This window comes from Perna viridis, chromosome 6, assembly GCF_037379345.1.
Source record: "Perna viridis isolate PV_CMFRI_1.1 ecotype Kerala chromosome 6, ASM3737934v1, whole genome shotgun sequence".
Lineage (NCBI taxonomy): Eukaryota > Metazoa > Mollusca > Bivalvia > Mytilida > Mytilidae > Perna > Perna viridis.
This window is the reverse complement of record NC_142450.1, coordinates 37,661,352-37,680,276: the sequence shown is the minus strand read 5'-3', so window position 1 is coordinate 37,680,276 and position 18,925 is coordinate 37,661,352. Positions and strand designations below refer to the sequence as shown.

At 33.7% G+C, this 18,925-nt stretch overlaps 1 pseudogene across 1 annotated transcript; it reads left to right on the top strand.

Annotated features, from left to right (window-relative positions):
* The first annotated feature begins 1,419 nt into the window (after positions 1-1,419).
* LOC148614818 (glucose dehydrogenase [FAD, quinone]-like) lies at positions 1,420-14,734 on the top strand (annotated as a pseudogene). Its single transcript, XR_015923779.1, has 8 exons — positions 1,420-1,570; positions 2,058-2,267; positions 10,214-10,403; positions 10,635-10,743; positions 11,042-11,163; positions 11,560-11,727; positions 12,621-12,771; positions 13,236-14,734. The product of XR_015923779.1 is annotated as a glucose dehydrogenase [FAD, quinone]-like (transcript).
* The last annotated feature ends 4,191 nt before the right edge of the window (positions 14,735-18,925 follow it).

Sequence of the window (18,925 nt, the reverse complement as noted above, 5' to 3'; positions counted from 1 at the left end):
AAATGGTCTCAAAACACTCCATGATTTTGGCATTTAATAGTACTTTCACTAAATTCCAGATTAACAAATCCCAAGTAACATTATCATTTTAATGTCATGTTTGCTTACACATGTGAACGTCATTGCTTTTTATCTTTGGATTTACACGGAGATCTTGTAATAATTAGTTTTTGTTAGAGTAAACAATGTGAGCTTCTTGATTGCTTTTCGGTTTTGATATAGCTTACAGAAAAAAAATGCGTTCTCATTCGAGATAGATACACCTGTTGTCTTTTGTCCTATTTGTTAAAGTGGTCGATCTCAAGAGTTAAATCCCATTTCGACAGATTTCGTTTTTCGGTTCGTTTTATTATTGTATTATCGCACCACTGTCCCAGGTTCAGGAAAGGTTAAGGTTGAACGCTCACAAGCATACCACACCTCACCACATACTTTATTTGCCTGTCCCAATTCAAGGACAGTCGTAGTCGTAGTCGTTGTTTTTTATGTTCTTGTTTTGTTTTAGGTTTTTTCTGTAGATTACGTCGATTTTTATGAATAGTTTCATTTCATTTATTTTGGGGCCTTTGACGGCTTGCTTTATGGTATGATTTTTGCTCATCATTGCAGACCGTGTGGTGAACAGTAGAAGTTTAATTGTTAGTTACTTGACTGTCTCATAGGCAATCATACCACATCTGCTATTTTTATACTGTTAGGAACCATAAATATATACCTATAACTCTTTTAGTCATCGTCCATTCTTTAGAGTTTTGCTCACATGTTTCAAAAATGTTCTCATATTTGCAAAATGATGAAAATTAGATTTAGTAACTGGTTTGGCGGTTTACTTTCTTTCAAGGACGGTTGCAACTGTGCCATTTTGATACCACATAAACATAAATTGACTAATTGTAAGCGTTTATTTTTTTTAATTAAACGTTGTTTGTTATGATCTTACAATGAATAATCATACTGTGTCGAATTTTAAATGAGTACACCATGTACGCGGATGCAAAAACATGTAAAAAGTAAATAAAAAAAACTCGTGATCAACAAAGATATTTAATATATGCTTTCAGGGTACTTAAGGCTAATCGGATGGAACACCGACAACAAATGTATTTTTTTTTTCATTTTATTTGCAAACTTTGGTATACAAATCAATACATTTATTCATAAGACAACAATAGACGTCTAATTGAAGCGGTACATTTATTTTAATCGCGTCCTAATGTCACCTAGTTTAGTAATTAAATATGTAAAGTGTGAAAAAAGGTATAACAATATTTAACATTTATTTGATGCCGCAAATTAGTAAATGTGTATGATCAATTCATTGACATTTAGCAAAACAAAAAAGACATGCAATGTAAAATGTATCAATCATTAAATTTTGTCACGGTTCAGAGGTCATCCTTCTACCTATGACTTTTTAAAATGAATATCACATCAACAAATACCAGTAGAATATCGAATGTTATTTCACTTATTCGCACTATAATAATTTTATTAGGGGCTTTATATTTTTCTGATGACGAAGACAAGCTAGTAGACAGATCGCTGGAATCAACATACGACTATATTATTGGTGAGTTTTAAAATGTGTATTTATCTATTCAAGGTTGGAAACGAACTATATTATTAGGTGATGGCACTTGGTTCAATCTCTAAAATTAGCTTTTTATTACTTCATTTACTGCATACATAACAAGCTTGTCATCAGAATACAAGAGAAAGCAGCTGTTTCAAAATTTTATTTAAAAGTCAATATAAAGTTCATTTTGAAAAGGGGCAGATCACAAAACTCGTGTACTTAAATTCTTTTGGCAACTATTAAGCAATTTGTATTAAATAACACGTACTATAATAATCAAGTGTGTGTCTCACTCGTATGCTCCCCCTTTCAGTGCACATGAGTTCACTTCATGATTTTTGTTTGGTTCGTTCTCCTCGTCTCCATGTGTATTTTGATATTTTGTCTTTCGTCTTGTTTCTCCTGTCAGTTTATATTTTCGATTGTGTTATCCTTAGATATTCCCATTTGCATTGACACTTTGGTATTTTCTATCTTCCAGTGGGTGCAGGCTCAATGGGATCAGTTATTGCTAATCGATTGTCTGAAAATCGAAATATCTCCGTTTTACTGATTGAAGCGGGCGACTCTGATTATGGAGATGATACTATACGAATTCCTCTCATGGCTCCAGCAGTACAAAATTCACAAAAAAGACTGGAGATTCTACACTGTCCCACAGAAACACTCCTTGTACATGAAGCAGGGACAGGTACCACTATATAAGACCGCTCACTTAAAACTAATTTCCTTGAGAAAAACTATCTAATCGTAGAAATAAATATAGTTATTGTTTATGTTAACTATGATAGAACAAAACACATGCATTACAATCTGGGGCTTACTAGGATTACAATTACGATTAAGACCATCACATTACATGCTTGAGATAAACCAACAGCACACATTTTGTTGTATATATTATAATGGTGGGCTTGAAGTCATATACTAATTCGTCTCATTTAAGTTTATTTAGTATCAATATGAAAACGACTAACTACAAAATATAAAAGGATAACATTCATAAGCATTTGTCAAAATACTTTCACAAAAATACAAATGTTACAATTCACATAAATAGTATTGCAAAAATACAAAATCCGATTCGTACTAGATACATAGTGGGAAAAGTGGAAATATCGAGTAGCACTTTGTGGACACTGAAAAATTGAAAAATCGAACGTGACCCGTTTAAGAAGAGAAACTTTAGAAATAAATATGTATTATTTGTGAGGCATGACAAAATATAAGTTTGGTGTTGTTATTGTCTCTGGACATTTAAACATTTACATGGAAAAGGACACCTCGGATAAATATAGCCACAAGTCAATATCTAGAACAATATATCAAAAACATTATGCATATATAAAATACACTTATCAAAGTGGTTTTCGAGAAACATAAAGGTACATACCGTATTGGTAGACTCAATAAACCCTCAAAAGTGATCATTCTGATAATTCTTCATCGAAATAGATATGTGACCTTCATTGTTGTCATTTAAGAGTAAGCTTTTTTAAAGGAACATAAACCAATGTAACATATAATTCTATGCAAATTGTGTGAAATCAATCAATCACCAAAATCAAACACTTTGGTCTCAACATTCCGGCCCCTTAATTGTGGTCATGAAACAAAATTATTAATACGAGCCAAAGTGAAAAAGACATTTAAAACAAAAAAATAAACTCTTAATCAAAGTCAGAAATCAAAAAGTCTCTGGTGCATAAACATTCAATAGTCTTTATACTGTTCTATTGGTCATTCTCTACCAACATGCACAGTTTCGCAATTGGTCTAGTTAATGTCGTCGTAGCTGTCTTCACTTTCGCTGAACGTACGAATCCGTCATTGTTTTTGAACACTTCGATTATTCGACCTAAGTTCCAATAGTTTCTCGGACAATTGTCTTGTATTATCACAACATCGCCTATTTCGACGTTTCTTTTCTCATTAATCCACTTTTGCCTTTTCTGTAGAGATGGTATGTATTCTGATGTCCACCTTCTCCAAAATAAATCAGTCAAGTATTGTATTTGTCTTCAACGTCTTCGTACGTAACTGTCTGTTTTACAGAATGTTCCAGAAGGAAAATATTCTCCTGGGCGTAATAAGAGCAGATGATTTGGCGTGAGAACATTGATGCCGTTCCCACTGTCGGATATGTCGGTAAGTGGGCGGTTGTTTAGTATTGATTCAACTTCCCACATAAATGTCATACGTCCTTCTTCGTCTAGTCTGATGTTCTGTTCTTTGATTACTGAATACAGGATCTTTCTCACTGATCGAATTAGCCGCTCCCAAATTCCTCCGAAATGGGAAGCCGATGGTGGATTGAATTCCCATCTTATACAATTCTGAGTCATGAAACTTTCAATCTGTCAATGTTCCATCTGAGAATTTCCTCTCGCATTTCTCGTTCTGCACCTATCAGATTCGTTCCGTTGTCAGATCGGATAAGTTCGGGTACACCTCTCCGGGCAATAAAATGTCTTATTGCATTGACACATGAATCCGTGTCCATTGAATGTACTATTTCCAGATGTACTGCACGTACAGACATACAAGTGAATATCATTCCATACCTTTTAACAGTACTCCGACGTTGCTTGATGTAGAACGGTCCGAAGAAATCAACGCCAACCATAGAAAACGCTGGTTTATCCGGTTGAAGTCTCTCTGCTGGCAGATCAGCCATCTTTTGTTCGAGTAATGGTCCTTGATATCTCCTGCACGTGACGCACTTCGATAACATTCTTTTTGTAAGTGAACTTGCACCGATTATCCAGTATCGTTTTCTAAATTCTGATAGAATCGAATTTCTGCCAAGATGTCCTATCGCACGATGAATGTCATTGATAATCAACATCGAAATATTCGAATTCTTTGGCAGTATAATCGGATGTTTCATATCGTAAGGTATTTCCGCTCGGTCTAATCTACCACCTACTCTCAATATGCCGTCATAATCTATATACGGATCCAGTTTGTATAGTTTGGATGTTTTCTTTAAAGTTTTCTTCGAATCACTAGATAGAGAATCTATTTCATCGGCGAAATGTTGTTTCTGGATATATCGGATAATACATTTCTCTGATCGTTTAATCATATCCGTCATGATCAGGATTCGTTTCGTTTCAGTTTTCGCTTTGCCACATCGTCCTTTCAGAAGATCGAAGAATATCCAAATTCTACACACTTCTCGTTTTAGTTTCATCCAATCTGAATATCGTGTCATCAATTTGTCAAGTATGTCATAATTCGGTTCCGTTATAAGTGTATTAACTGTTTCCTTTATTTCGCAATCGGAATCGGGAATTGAAATGTCTATCTCTTGTTTTGGCCACTCACGTTCCGTTTTCCAAAGAAAATCCGGACCATTTAGCCATGCCGTGTTTGTCTGAAAGTGTGAGGCTTTCATTCCCCTAGACGCAGTGTCCGCTGGGTTGACTTTCGTGTTGACATATTTCCATTGCTCGGGTTTCGTTACTTCTTGAATAACTTCTAGTCTGTTAGCAACGAAAGTGTGAAATCGTGATTTCAGATTGTGAATATAACGCAAAACGGACATACTGTCTATCCAGAATAGAATTTTTTCGATCGTGAAATTCAATTCATCAACAATAACTTTACTTAACCTGACAGCCTTCGCAGCGGCGGCGAGCTGAAGTCGCGGTATCGTAATTTTCTTGAGGGGATTAACTCTAGATTTTCCAAGTACAAATGCACAATTGATTCTATTCGCATTGTCAACAAGTCTAATATAGAAAACCATTCCATACCCTGTTTCACTAGCTTCGGAGAAACAATGCAGTTGACATGATTCGATCTCTGTTATATCTGTGGACTTGTAACATCTCTGTAGTTGTATATTTTCTAGTTCGCTAAGTTGAGCTAGCCAATCAGTCCATTGTTTAAGCTCGGCTCCAGTGAGCTCTTGATCCCAACTGTAACCCTTCGTACACAATCGTTGTAAAATAGGTTTCGCTGTGAGCACAAATGGTGATATTATTCCCATAGGGTCGTAGATTGAACTTGTAATCGATAGAACATTCCGTCTAGTCGTTGGTTTGTCCTTACATTTAACTTTGAATTCAAAACAGTCAGTTTCCATGTTCCATTGTACAGCGAGAGCTCGTTCTACAGGTAAGTCATCATCAAGGTTCCAGTGCTGAACATCTTTAGCTCGATCATCTTCATGTATCGAGTCTATAACGGACGGCATATTACTGATCCATTTAGTCATTTTAAATCCGCCATTTTTGCACATAGAAGTCACATCTCTAATAACATCGATTGCTTTGCCCTCGTATTCCACAGATGCAAGACAGTCATCGACATACATACTGTTTGTCATAATTTTCGATACAGACGGATGATATCTGTGTGCATAATCTTCAACAGTCTGTTTCAACGCAAAGTTACAACATGTTGGCGAGGACGTTGCCCCAAACAGATTGACGGTCATTCTGTACTCAACGGGATTTTCAACTACATTGCCATTCGTCCACCAAAAGAATCTAAGACAATCTCTATCTATCACAGGAACTCTAACCTGATGGAACATCGCTTCAATATCTCCTAGAATAGCCACATGTTCCTCTCTGAATCGTAAAAGAACGCCAAGTAAATTGTTCGTCCGGTTTGGGCCTTGGAGTAACTGTGAATTCAACGAAATGCCCATATAGGTTGCTGAGCAGTCAAAGACTACACGGATCTTATTTTTCTGCGCGTGATACACTCCGTGATGAGGCAGATACCAAACTCGGCCATCATTTCTGTCCAAATCTTCTAGTGGGACGATTTCCATATAACCTTTCTCAATGAGCTTATTCATGAACTCGATATAATCTTCTTTGAATTTCGGATTTGTGGCAAACTTTGTTTTCAGCCCCTTCAAACGTTGCTTTCCCTGATATGCATTATTCGGAAGAGTCATATATGGATCTCGAAATGGTAAACCTATCTCGTAGTGACCATTCTTGTAGTTGAGTGACTTGTTCACTAATTCTAAGACCTTCTTATCTTCGACAGAATTTTCCAATTTATCATCGATGATTCTTTCCGGGAAATCATAGTTCAAAGAATTTCTAAATAATTGTTCAAGTCTCGAATTGTCTTCATCAATAGCTTCAATAGACATCAATTGCGCTCGATTCAAAACCTGTTCTGTTTCGTCAAAGTCTCTGATTACATTCCAAATGATCCATTCTAATCTAGTTCTAGTAGCGTGAGGTGATCCACTGCAACCTGTAGCCATGTCTAATGGCATATACGCATCCGGAACGTTATTTCCAATCATCAGACCTACTTCACAATCCGGCGACTGCCATTTAATGTGCGACAAATGACTCCATTTTGAAATTTCATCTTCTCTAGGAATATGTGTACTTGAGACGGGTATCTCATCTTTGGTGTAGACCTTTGGCGTACGTTTTCATGTTGAAAGGCTCTCCCATGGTGTTTACTTTTTCATTTTTTTACCATTTCCACCGAGACGTGTAAGCAAATCTTTAGTACAGAAAGAAACACTACTTCCAGTGTCGAAGAATGCGTGCGTTTCAATTACGTCAGGTTTATCTCGAAGTTTGACCTTTACTGGTATTATTGCCATTGCACAAGATGACTCACCGGCCCCTGTATGGGTGGTACTAATAATCGAATTCCAGTTTTCAGTCAATCGATCGGTTTGTGTTGATTCTGTAGACGTATTTTTACTTTCTTGTTGTTGTCTTTCACTATCATGAAGTATGGTTGGGTGTCCTCTTTGACAAATTTTACACGTAAGTCTATTTCTACAATTCGCTGTTCTGTGTCCTATTCTCAGACAACCAAAACAATGAGCTTTTGCTTTTAAGTGTTCATAACGATCTTTGATGCTGAGCTTCAATATTCCTCTACAGTTTTCAAGACTATGATTTCTTTCACAATATGAACATTTCTGATCATTGACCTGTTTTTGTGTTTCCTGTTTTATTTCAGTAGCAAAACTACTCTTGACATATGTTGCCTCTTTCATTTTCGTTGCCTTAGATTTAGAAAACTTCGAGTGTTGTGAGTTTGAGTTCGTCAGAGCAGGTTTTCCATAAACAGGATCATTCAGTTTCTTAGCCTCAGTTTTCACAAATTCCACAAAGTTTGAAAATTTCACTTGTTGTTTCTTGTCTCTGATATTCGACACAACGGTTCTCCAACGATCATGTAAATATAGTGGAAGTTTTTTCATTAACGACTTAATGTTTTCTGAGTACTCTAGGATTCTGATAGCATCTATACTTTCAATTGCGTTTAAACATTCTATCAAGAATAGAGAGAATTCATCCAGCCCTTTGAATCGCCTGATGTAATGTCGGACCATCCTAATGCTTTTTTGATGAAAGCATTGGCTATTACTTCTTCATCTCCATATCGTTCTTGGAGTTGCCTCATTGCTGAGTTATATGCATTTTTTCCTATTAGCTGACCAAAACCAGATACTACTCTATGCGCTTCGCCGTAGGTAAATTGCTCGAGATATGTCATTTTCTCTTCTTCAGTGTCAGCATTGACTACAATTCTTGCTGTAAATTGTCTAATAAATTTTCTGAATTCTAGCGGGTCGCCACCAAATCTCGTTATATCTGGAACAGGCTTTCGTAAGTACCTTACGATTGATGACAATTCTGAATCGTAATGATTGTCGTCTCGATTTGTGTTAGCTTCTGGGTGTGGATGTAGCTGAAAATCCATGAATTTATCATCTCGATTTGGTTTTATTCGTCTGTCAATGTCATGATTGGGTGCTTGAGAACTCGCCTTATTAACTGATTTAACCACTTCAATTTCCGGTTCTATATGCCTATAAATTGGTTTAGATATCACTTCGACTATAGGTTCTATGTGTTTTCTCTCGTGTACATTGTCTACATTTTGCAAAGTTTGTTCATCTCTATCCTGTTGAGGTATATATGGGTTTGCGTACACATTCAGACTACTGTGTTTCATTTTGTTAACCCTATAAATAATTTCATCATGTTTTGAACTACTTGTTCCTGTGGATGCATTTTCAATACTTTCGTTTTCTGATTCGTATCTATCAAGTATTTTCTGTTTAGCATCAGATATTGCAATGTTTGTTTTCAATTCTAGCTCTTCTTCTTCAAGTATGAGTTTCATTTTCGCAAATTCTAACTCCTTTTTCTTATTCAAAGCTTCCATTTTTGCTTCAAGTTCGGCCCTAGTTTGTTCTTCTATTAATCTCTTAGCATATATACTACTACGCATACCTTGACTTGACGCCTTACTTGATGAAGCACATGTCCCATTGTGTCTGCTTGACCTTGATCGTCTTTCATCTTTCTGTAACTCTTGGCTCATGGAACTGAAATACTGCATCATACGAGTTTTGAATAATTGACACATATGATTTCTTTCATCAAAGTTGTCAATGTATAAATCTTTATTATCATGATTTATTCTTGGTAAAATGCTTTGGTGGTGTTCGATAAATTGTTCATATTTCTCCATCCATTGATAATGTTTTGATCTTATTGAATCGAAAGAACGTTTTTCATCAATCATATTTATTATTGAATTCGCTAAAGTCTTCAATGTAGTAAATTGCTTACTTGCATTGTTCATTTCTCAGTGAAAGTTCTTGGACGTGTTCCTCTGTCCTCATAGCCATCTAACTTAATACCTTTATCTTCTGATCCTTTGTCGACGTTCGCATATGCTTTAGCCTCAGCTTCTGTCTCATGAGTAGAAATAGCTTCATGCATCTCAGTATTAGCAACAGCTTTGTCATCATCCTCTTGTTGATCCATATCTTCTGGTCAATACGTTAATGATATAATGGTGGGCTTGAAGTCATATACTAATTCGTCTCATTCAAGTTTATTCAGTATCAATATGAGAACGATTAACTACAAAATATAAAAGGATAACATTCATAAGCATTTGTCAAAATACTTTCACAAAAATACAAATGTTACAATTCACATAAATAGTATTGCAAAAATACAAAATCCGATTCGTACTAGATACATAGTGGGAAAAGTGGAAATATCGAGTAGCACTTTGTGGACACTGAAAAATTGAAAAATCGAACGTGACCCGTTTAAGAAGAGAAATTTTAGAAATAAATATGTATTATTTGTGAGGCATGACAAAATATAAGTTTGGTGTTGTTATTGTCTCTGGACATTTAAACATTTACATGGAAAAGGACACCTCGGATAAATATAGCCACAAGTCAATATCTAGAACAATATATCAAAAACATTATGCATATATAAAATACACTTATCAAATGGGTTTTCAAGAAACATAAAGGAAATACCGTATTGGTAGACTCAATAAACCCTCAAAAGTGATCATTCTGATAATTCTTCATCGAAATAGATATGTGACCTTCATTGTTTTCATTTAAGAGTAAGCTTTTTTAAAGGAACATAAACCAATGTAACATATAATTCTATGCAAATTGTGTGAAATCAATCAATCACCAAAATCAAACACTTTGGTCTCAACATATATAATGAAGTTCTGATAAAACATTGGTTCAGATCTATACGTTTATAGTATCTTTGTACCAGTTGTATGGTCTCTCGATAGTATATGAAATATCAAGCTTCCAAGTGTAGAACACAAGATAATGTTTACCGTTCAATTTTGCAGAGGAATTTCTGGCCGATGGGTAAAGTTCTTGGGGGAACTAGTAGCATGAACTTTCTTGCTTGCGTCAGAGGAAGTAGATATGACTATGATCAATGGGAATCAGAGGGATTTTCAGGATAGAGTTACGGAGATGTTGTGCCATATTTTTTGAAGAGTGAAGACAACAAAATTGATAATTATTTTCATTCAGGTTAGCGTCTGTTGGTTTAATTTATTTTATAATCAAATTAAATTACATGTCTTTTTCTCATCATAGTTTTTTATAGCATTGACAATGAAAATGTTAAAAATATGTTGATTTGCATAGTATGTATATCATATCATTTTGTGTCCAATTTCGGCTAAAATCTATTTCAACTGACTGTTAATCCTTCATTCTGATTGGAATATTTGTTTTCATAACTATCGTGATTTGTTTTAGCATTTCATTCTAATGGAGGGTTGTAAAATATTAATGACCCTAGAAACACAGAATTGCCTGATATTTTAGCGAAGGCTGCAAATGAAATTTGATGCAGAGAGTCAACTAGGTAGTAATTTACTTCTAAATTCTACTTACTAGATATATTTTCTTTCCATCGTGAAAATAATCTAAAATTTTATTAATCTTTTTTATTTAAAGATATGCAGAAACTTTGGAATATCGCGAATTTTGTTCGAGTATTTTAAGTTACAATACAGTCAAGCATTAAATATGTAGAAGAAATAGTTTTCCAGTGCTGAACCGAATAGTTATTACATTAGTTTTTATGATAAACAGAGTCTTCTATGTGGAATAAGACCTCTTTTTGAAAAAAAATTTAACTTTTTGTCCATTTCTGTTCATAGGTTTGTCGTACATGCCGTCGACTCTGAAGAATGGGGAACGATTCAGTACAGCTAGAGCTTTTCTTAGACCTATATTGGATAGGCCTAATTTACATATCAGTATAAATATTATGGCAACAAATGTAAAATTAATCAGGAATCATGATCGTCTATGAATTTCTTAACAATCATTATTAAAAGTACACAAAATAAATGGGTTTTTTAAATTCAAAATTAGGATCGTTAATTGTTAATGATTTTCACACACACCCACCCACACAAACACACACATTATATTTATATATATATGTGTGTTATGTTTGTGTGAATTTTATAATGCTTTTGTTAATAACGTTATTTTTTTCAATTTTGTTTAATTTTTTATTTACCTATTTCAATTAGATTAGAGTTGGGTTATTAAACCAAGACGAACCATACATACTCAGCATTTTTATTATTAATGATTGCATTATACAAAATAAATAGAAAGAGCAAAAGGCAAATACAGAGCAAAAGCAAACTTGTTATGTTTATTTCAGATCATTATCGATGGAAGAAGGGTTGTAGGAGTTGAAATGGTAAAGAAAAATAGGAAAAAGAAAGTTTATGTTAATAAGGAAGTGATTGTATCAGCTGGGACTGTTAATAGTCCAACTTTACTGATGTTGTCAGGTATAGGTCCCAGGAAACAACTTGAAAATCTTCATGTGAGTACAGTATTGTTTTAACTAATCTAAAATTAACTTGACGCACAAGAATGATAAGTAATAAAAGACTGGAACACAGTTTACTTAATGACAGAAGAAGCTTTTATTATGTTTACACAGCTTTTTGTGATCATTTCATTTTCATACATGTTATATATTTTTTTCGTTATCATTGTGACGATAGATATATGTATATGATTCTTTGTAGTTATGAAGATCTAGATATTACCTTTAATCAACATTGAAAAAACAATAGTAACCAACAATTTGTCTATTGGTTAGTACACGTCTACTAAAGCCCTTTCTTTGATTTATTACCATTGTTCTCAAGGATTTCTATATCTGAACTAACGCTTTACCTCTGAACAAACATCTGCTTTAAGACCCTTTCTATAAATATGTACAACTTCACAAGGACTATTATTGTTCAAGACAAAACATAACTGTTCTCAGACATTTCCGTTCAGATGTATACAGGAGTAAATTTATACGTGTTTGAAAATACATAAATGACATAAGTTTAGGACTTACGAAAAATTCATGAAAAGCAAGTAAAAATTCTTATAGTAATCATACGTTTTCCCTGAAGTTTATATATGAAAGGGCTGTGCTTATCATATAATTTTGGAAATTATATGTTTTTATGTATTTCAATATGCACAAAATGAATATTTCCTTATTGACCTAAACATATGTTGCAATTGTTCCTTTGCAATATATTTCTACGAATGCACTTTACTGTAGGGAGGCTTTCTGTACAAATACAATCAGAAAAAATGGAGTAAAATTAATCAACTAATTCTGGAAAGGATTAGAATATCTGAGTTGAATGTACCCGTCAGTCGTTTTTGTCACAAAATACCTACAGAATAAGTGTAAATGGTATATAATAGATTCCCGTTGTTGCTGATCTTCCCGTCGGTGAAACTCTGGAGGATCATTATCATTTGATGGAAACGATCCGAATAAACAAACCCTATAATATGAAGTCTGGAGATGGATTATCATGGTGGAATCAACTGCAGTATAAACTATTAAAGAAAGGTCAGTATGAAAGAACAGATTTCTTGTGTTATTAGATACACGATAAAAGCTGTATTTTGTGATAACCATAATTATAAGTCCAGTTGACCATTTCCGAAAATATATGCTGTAATATTAACTACATTTACACATCATCTTTAACAATGCATCATTCTCTGCAGGTAAGTCATGGTGGAAAAAAACACACAAGTCTTTCCATGATATATTATTTAAGATGTTTTCTGCAATGCAGAAATGACACCCATACATTCTCCTAATTGTCTGTAGTTCGAGGTATAAATCATAATATGAAAAGCTTTACAAATTCATCATCAAAGGGAGATAACTCATTCCCCCTGTCATTCTATTGTAACACTTCTAATACAAACGAACTGTCAATTCGTCTTCAATAGACCATAAACTATGTACCTTTTGTCAAATTCGTGTTTTTTTTTCTGAGCATGATTAATTTTTTTTCATTTTAGTCTGATTCTTACAGATTTCAGCAGGTAATATGTGGAAAATGGGTATATCGGAAAAAATGCTCTGTGCGTATCATTCGAATGACAATATAATTAAAACAAATTACCAAATGATTTATGCAGGCATTTTATCTGGTAGTGGAGTAGAAGCTCAAATATTTGCACATTTACCTGACAACGATCAAGAATTACCTAAATATCCGGATGCCCACATAGAGTTTTTATGCCATGCTAAAGATGATGGACTTATTGATGGATTTCCATTGAATCAAAATGAGACTGTTGGTTTTTATTTACTAATGGCAATACAAAACAGGAGTTCGTGTAGTTTTTTTTTTCATCAAAATGATCCAATGCTTATCATTCACAAACGCAAATGCATCGATCTCTAAATACTGACACTAACGTGTTCCATGTGTAAGTGGAGTCAGTAGTGAAATCCGGGTTTTTCGTTTACTTTCATTCATTTTTTTTTTTTTTTTTTCATGTTTTATATGGTGCGTGTCTAGTTAATTTGTTTAGTCATTATCGCTGGGTTATGTTCTTTTATTGCTACAGTTCGAATCATGGTTCCCTTAAATTCACTTCAAAACTTGATGAAGAATAAATAATTGGTTCTTTTGTTTGAAACATATTTTTACTTGTGGAGATACTAAGAAAAAAAGAACATATATTCCGTCAAAGTAAAAAAAAAAGATGACAAATCAAAGTTCCAATGTTGGTATTATAGTTTGAAAAGGTTTTTCTATAAACGATTTTTCAATAACATGTTTACCCGTGCAGGTCCGGGTGTTAAAAGAATAGGCCTACAGCAGCGCTAAGCTTGTCGTAAAAGGCGACTAAATAGTGCTCAGAACCCTAACCAGGGGCTAGGGCGCTCTGCCCACAGAGCAACTGGGATGTGTGCCCCAGGTGGTGGAATGGGGTACCCCTGGTGTGTTACATGCTGGGGTTGTCAGGCTATAGTACGGAAAACCTGACCGCAAGCCATAGTGGTGCACCGTGTTGGGAAAGATGCCGCTTTCCTCGCACGTTAAAGAACCATACTGTGGTATTCTCCCGGAGTAGGAACCATAGGGCTCCGCCACAGGAGGCTAAATTGCCCGACCATACCCACCTCTCCCTATTTCCAGTGACAATCAAAATTTGTCGACCCCATTGTCCTTGTGTCCCATCCCTTTTTCATTTCATCATCATTTCATGTTCATTTTATCATCAATTTCATGTTCATCGTCTGAATATAGCTGAAATATTGCTGCTCGGACGTTAAACCCCAACAAACAAACAAACAAATCAATAACATGTTGAAGACACGTGCTGGGACTATGGAGTGTATAGCAGTATTATTCCATCTCCATCCACACTGTACAGGAAATGTACGGCTCAACAGTAAAGATCCCTTTGATTATCTTCTGATTGATCCAAACTAAAAAACGGGATACTTAAGGACAGTTTTAATGACAAGTGTTTCGATTTAAAGTTTAAATAAAACCTGAATACAATGTCTTAGTTTCAAAATGCATAATTATACTAATAATATAAAATCACTTACTGTGTAAATGACATAAATTGTACTATTATCAAAAGGCCAAGAATGGTGTAACTGGTTTGAGAGTAGCAGATGCCTCTGTTATGCGACACGTCCCCTCGTGCGATATTAATGCACCTTGTGTAATGACTGGTGAAAAAACAGCTGATCTCATTAAAGGACAAGACAGTTTAAAGGAATTCAGAGAAAGAATCAAACACCTTAAGTTATGATAAATTCATTTATAGGTGTTTAAGTACATGCGTACGGATATTCATGCAGGTCCACTTATTTTCACAAAATATTACTTAGTTCTATATAGACTAAAACTCAAAGTAAAAGAGTTTTTCTTTAAATGACAAGCCATGGCACTGATAAAAATATACAGTTATTATCATATTGAAGTGTGCTATGATTTGGAAAAAAAATCAACATTAAACATCAACTTCTAAACCAGGCATGTTCTGAAGTCCTGATAATATGAGCATATAAGATTTGTGAATGTAATGCTAAATCTTGCCAAAAATTAATTACACGAAATCTAAAAACACCAAACAGTTATGTTTAAAATGAAGGATATGTGGTCCAGTAGTTGAATAACAACCCTATTAACTGGAAGTTTTACTGGTTAACTAAACTTAGATATCTCTTCACTTTAGTGGGCTACAATAATGTATTAAGTTCATACAAAATAACTACTAGTACAAACAGGGAAGGATTCCCATGATCTATGTACAGTTTCCCCTCTTCAATGTTACAATCATGCCATATCATTTAAGCATTATCCAATGGACATAACTTACACTCATCGAAATATGGATGCTGAAAAATTACACAAAATTGATTTTGATTACAAAAAGATCAAGTCCCATTCGGCGCCCGGTATATAATATTTGAATACATTTTGTAATTTGTATAGTTGACGTAAAGTTCTTAAACAGTTAAATTTAAAAATAATGATATTGAAGTTAATCGTAGAACATTTTTTTGCTTCAATTATTTCAATAAATGTATAGATAAGAATAAAAATTACTTTTAATACCAAATGATCGTTTTTAAATTGGCCCCGATACGTGATATTTTACATATTTTGTGAAAAATTTCTGTAAATATAATATTTTAAAAACTTTATACGGAAATATATTGCTTTTGTTCGTCATTTTTTTCAGACTTTACTCATGCACCAGGTAGCCAATAATTTATTCTCTCCGTGGACGCACGACGACCTTCTTGTGCGAGATTAAATGATTAAACGAAGTTACCTTGTCACTTTATATTGCTTTGTATCAATGCTTAATATTATACAAAAAAACATCGAAAAACTAAATATCGGCAAAAGGTGCTGAAGCGTGATCAATAGGACAACTCAAATATACGTCAAAATCCAAAATACTTTGCCATAACGTAAAAACAGAAAACAAAGACGATCTACAAACACTATGTTAAAACAGAATAACTAGAAATACATATAGAAAACTAAAGACAATAAAAACAAAACGTAACACAAAATAAATACAGCACTAGGAATCTGAAGAAAAATCAGTGTGTACTGTATGGTCTGTCATACAACATGGGCTTTCTCCTAGATGATTTATAATTGTTTGCAATAGGTTTAAAGTGTGAAAAGACACAATCTACGTTATTTCCGGGGCGTTTTCGTAATAGTATGGATTGCTGAGAGACATTCGTATTTTAACTTCAATTCAGCACATATATTCCAATGGAAAAAACACACATACACAAAGCATTATTCAATTCTGTCAAAATTACACTTATTTTTAATATGAGACATACTTGCCAAAAGAAATGCATTGTCGATTTAGTTGCTTTATGTTACCATTTCTTTTAAGTTAGCGTTCTTATACGAAACCGGCCATGTTTTCATATTAAAAATTTCAAATCAATATTTTTCCTTGCACCCTTGAGTTTTTCACTAAATATTGCAAATTTGAAGAAGGCGCCGAGAATGTAAGTTTGAGATTTTTTATGAAACCCGGCCCAGGTGGTCACGTTTTAAGTTGTGTGTTATCTGTAAAAGACGTAACAGAAAAGGGCACATCGAGTTCATAAAATTATTAATTATTATCCATACAATTCTAATAGAACATTAGTGCAGAGCTGACTTTGTTGAATTCTTAAAACGTACTCGATGTCTTAACTTCCTATTCATACTAAAATCGTTTTGTGGGCGTCTTCCTCATCGTAGATACAACCGACTGACTGTACTTTTATCTAAATACACAGAAAATTAGTGATAAATAAGATGATTCCGACTGAAGTTTGTGTTTTAATATTAATTTTTGTACAGGTATAGAATTAATAACAATCTATAAATTCTTAAACTTTCGTGTATGTATTGCTTAATATGTTTCTTCCGTTCCATATCTGTTACTTTTAATAGAGATTTCTGTAACTCTAGATTATGTTTAATAGTAATTCTTTTGATAACAGTTTATGTTTAAACATGTTGTCCACTTTACTTACTGAAAACGTAACGTACATGCATAATTTTACCCATTTCAAAGCAAGATATTTTTGTTTTGTCTTTTGTTTATTACTTAACCGATATTTTATTATAAATGTGTTTTCTAATTTTAGCCTATTCTTTCCGCTTCTGTTTTAACTCAGCAGACCACAAAGAAACATGCAAATGTCAACTCATACATGTCATCTCGCTTGGTCGTTGGTCGTTAGAGGTAAATATAGAAAAATGTGAACGATTTTGAAAGCCTTATTTTCCAAGCTGTGCAATGGTATGCAACTTTAAGATGTCATTTGTCCTGGGAATTCACAGTGAAACTTTGAAATTTACTTTTTTAACGTGTAAAGTAATGGAAACGTTAGAAGTGGTCAGTGAGACATGATATATAGTGGAAAGTGTGATTAAAGTACTTTGAAATTTGTATCAATAATTACAACTAGCGGTCCCTGAATGGAGTTCAATTTCCCATTTATGATATATTGAGGTAATGAGAAAAGGAAAACAGAATGGAGGTGGAAATTTCATTTTAAAAGTTCTACATTTATCGAAATGTCATTTATTTCATCCTTCTTTCAAAATGCATTTGTAGATAATATTGAAGCGATACAACAATCCACCGCCTAGATGGAAATTGAGTGTTAGGGAATCGGTGGTGGTATTTCAGGGTGATGTAAATGGAAAATTAAAAAAAAAAAACGTTCAAGATCTGTAAATTAAATATAACACACAATTTTATAAAAAAAATTCTGCATATCTATTTTCATCAATTTATAGTTTATTTACTACTTACTTTAGCATAATAATATTTTGTTTTCATATATAGAACTTGTTAATTGCACAATTGGATTGGCACGATTTCTACTGTATGCCTTTAACAGATGACGAGGTACAAAACATTTATCAGAAGGACTTCACCAAATGGAGGTTGCCATAAGTATTTTTATTTGTAATATGAACTTAGGCTATGCCTATGATGGACGGGACTCATTGTCATGTAAAAAGATAAAACGGTGCCTCTTCAGTTGCGCAATCATCTACTTCCCTGTCGACAAATTCAGAATATTGTTAACCATTCGTAGTTCTGGTCTTACATTCTACATAAATAGGACGTTGCGGACGCGTCTATATCATCAAGAATTTTCTAACCATAGCTGCATCATCTTTTGTTTAGAAGCACGGTATTGTATTTGAAGAACAAGCAGAATCAATTATACCATAATTGGTTTAACTGTAACACTTTCTTCTAATAAGCATTCCCTTTTCTTGCAAACAAGTTTTCAGAGTTTTTAGATTGCAACCAAAATACCAAAAATAATAATAATAAAATATGTACAATAAGATTATCATTTTTTGTTTATTTTTGTCTCCAGTCTGATCAGATCTCTCAATGTTTTTCTTCACTTCCTTACTTTCGTAATTGCTATATAACCAGTTCAAAAAATGTCAAATAAAACTTAATATAATTAGAAACATTTTATCTTGTTTGTTTGTTTGTCTTTACTGTTTTGATGTTTAAACTATAGTTTGAAACACTATATAGAAATTATTTAAAGTATGAATTTAGTTAATTTGTTATTGAAATTTTATTCTGAGTCATCTACTTTTCATACAGAAATATATCCGTTCATTATTTTAACATTACAAAAACAAAAAAATAATGGCATGATTGGATAAAGTATGCTC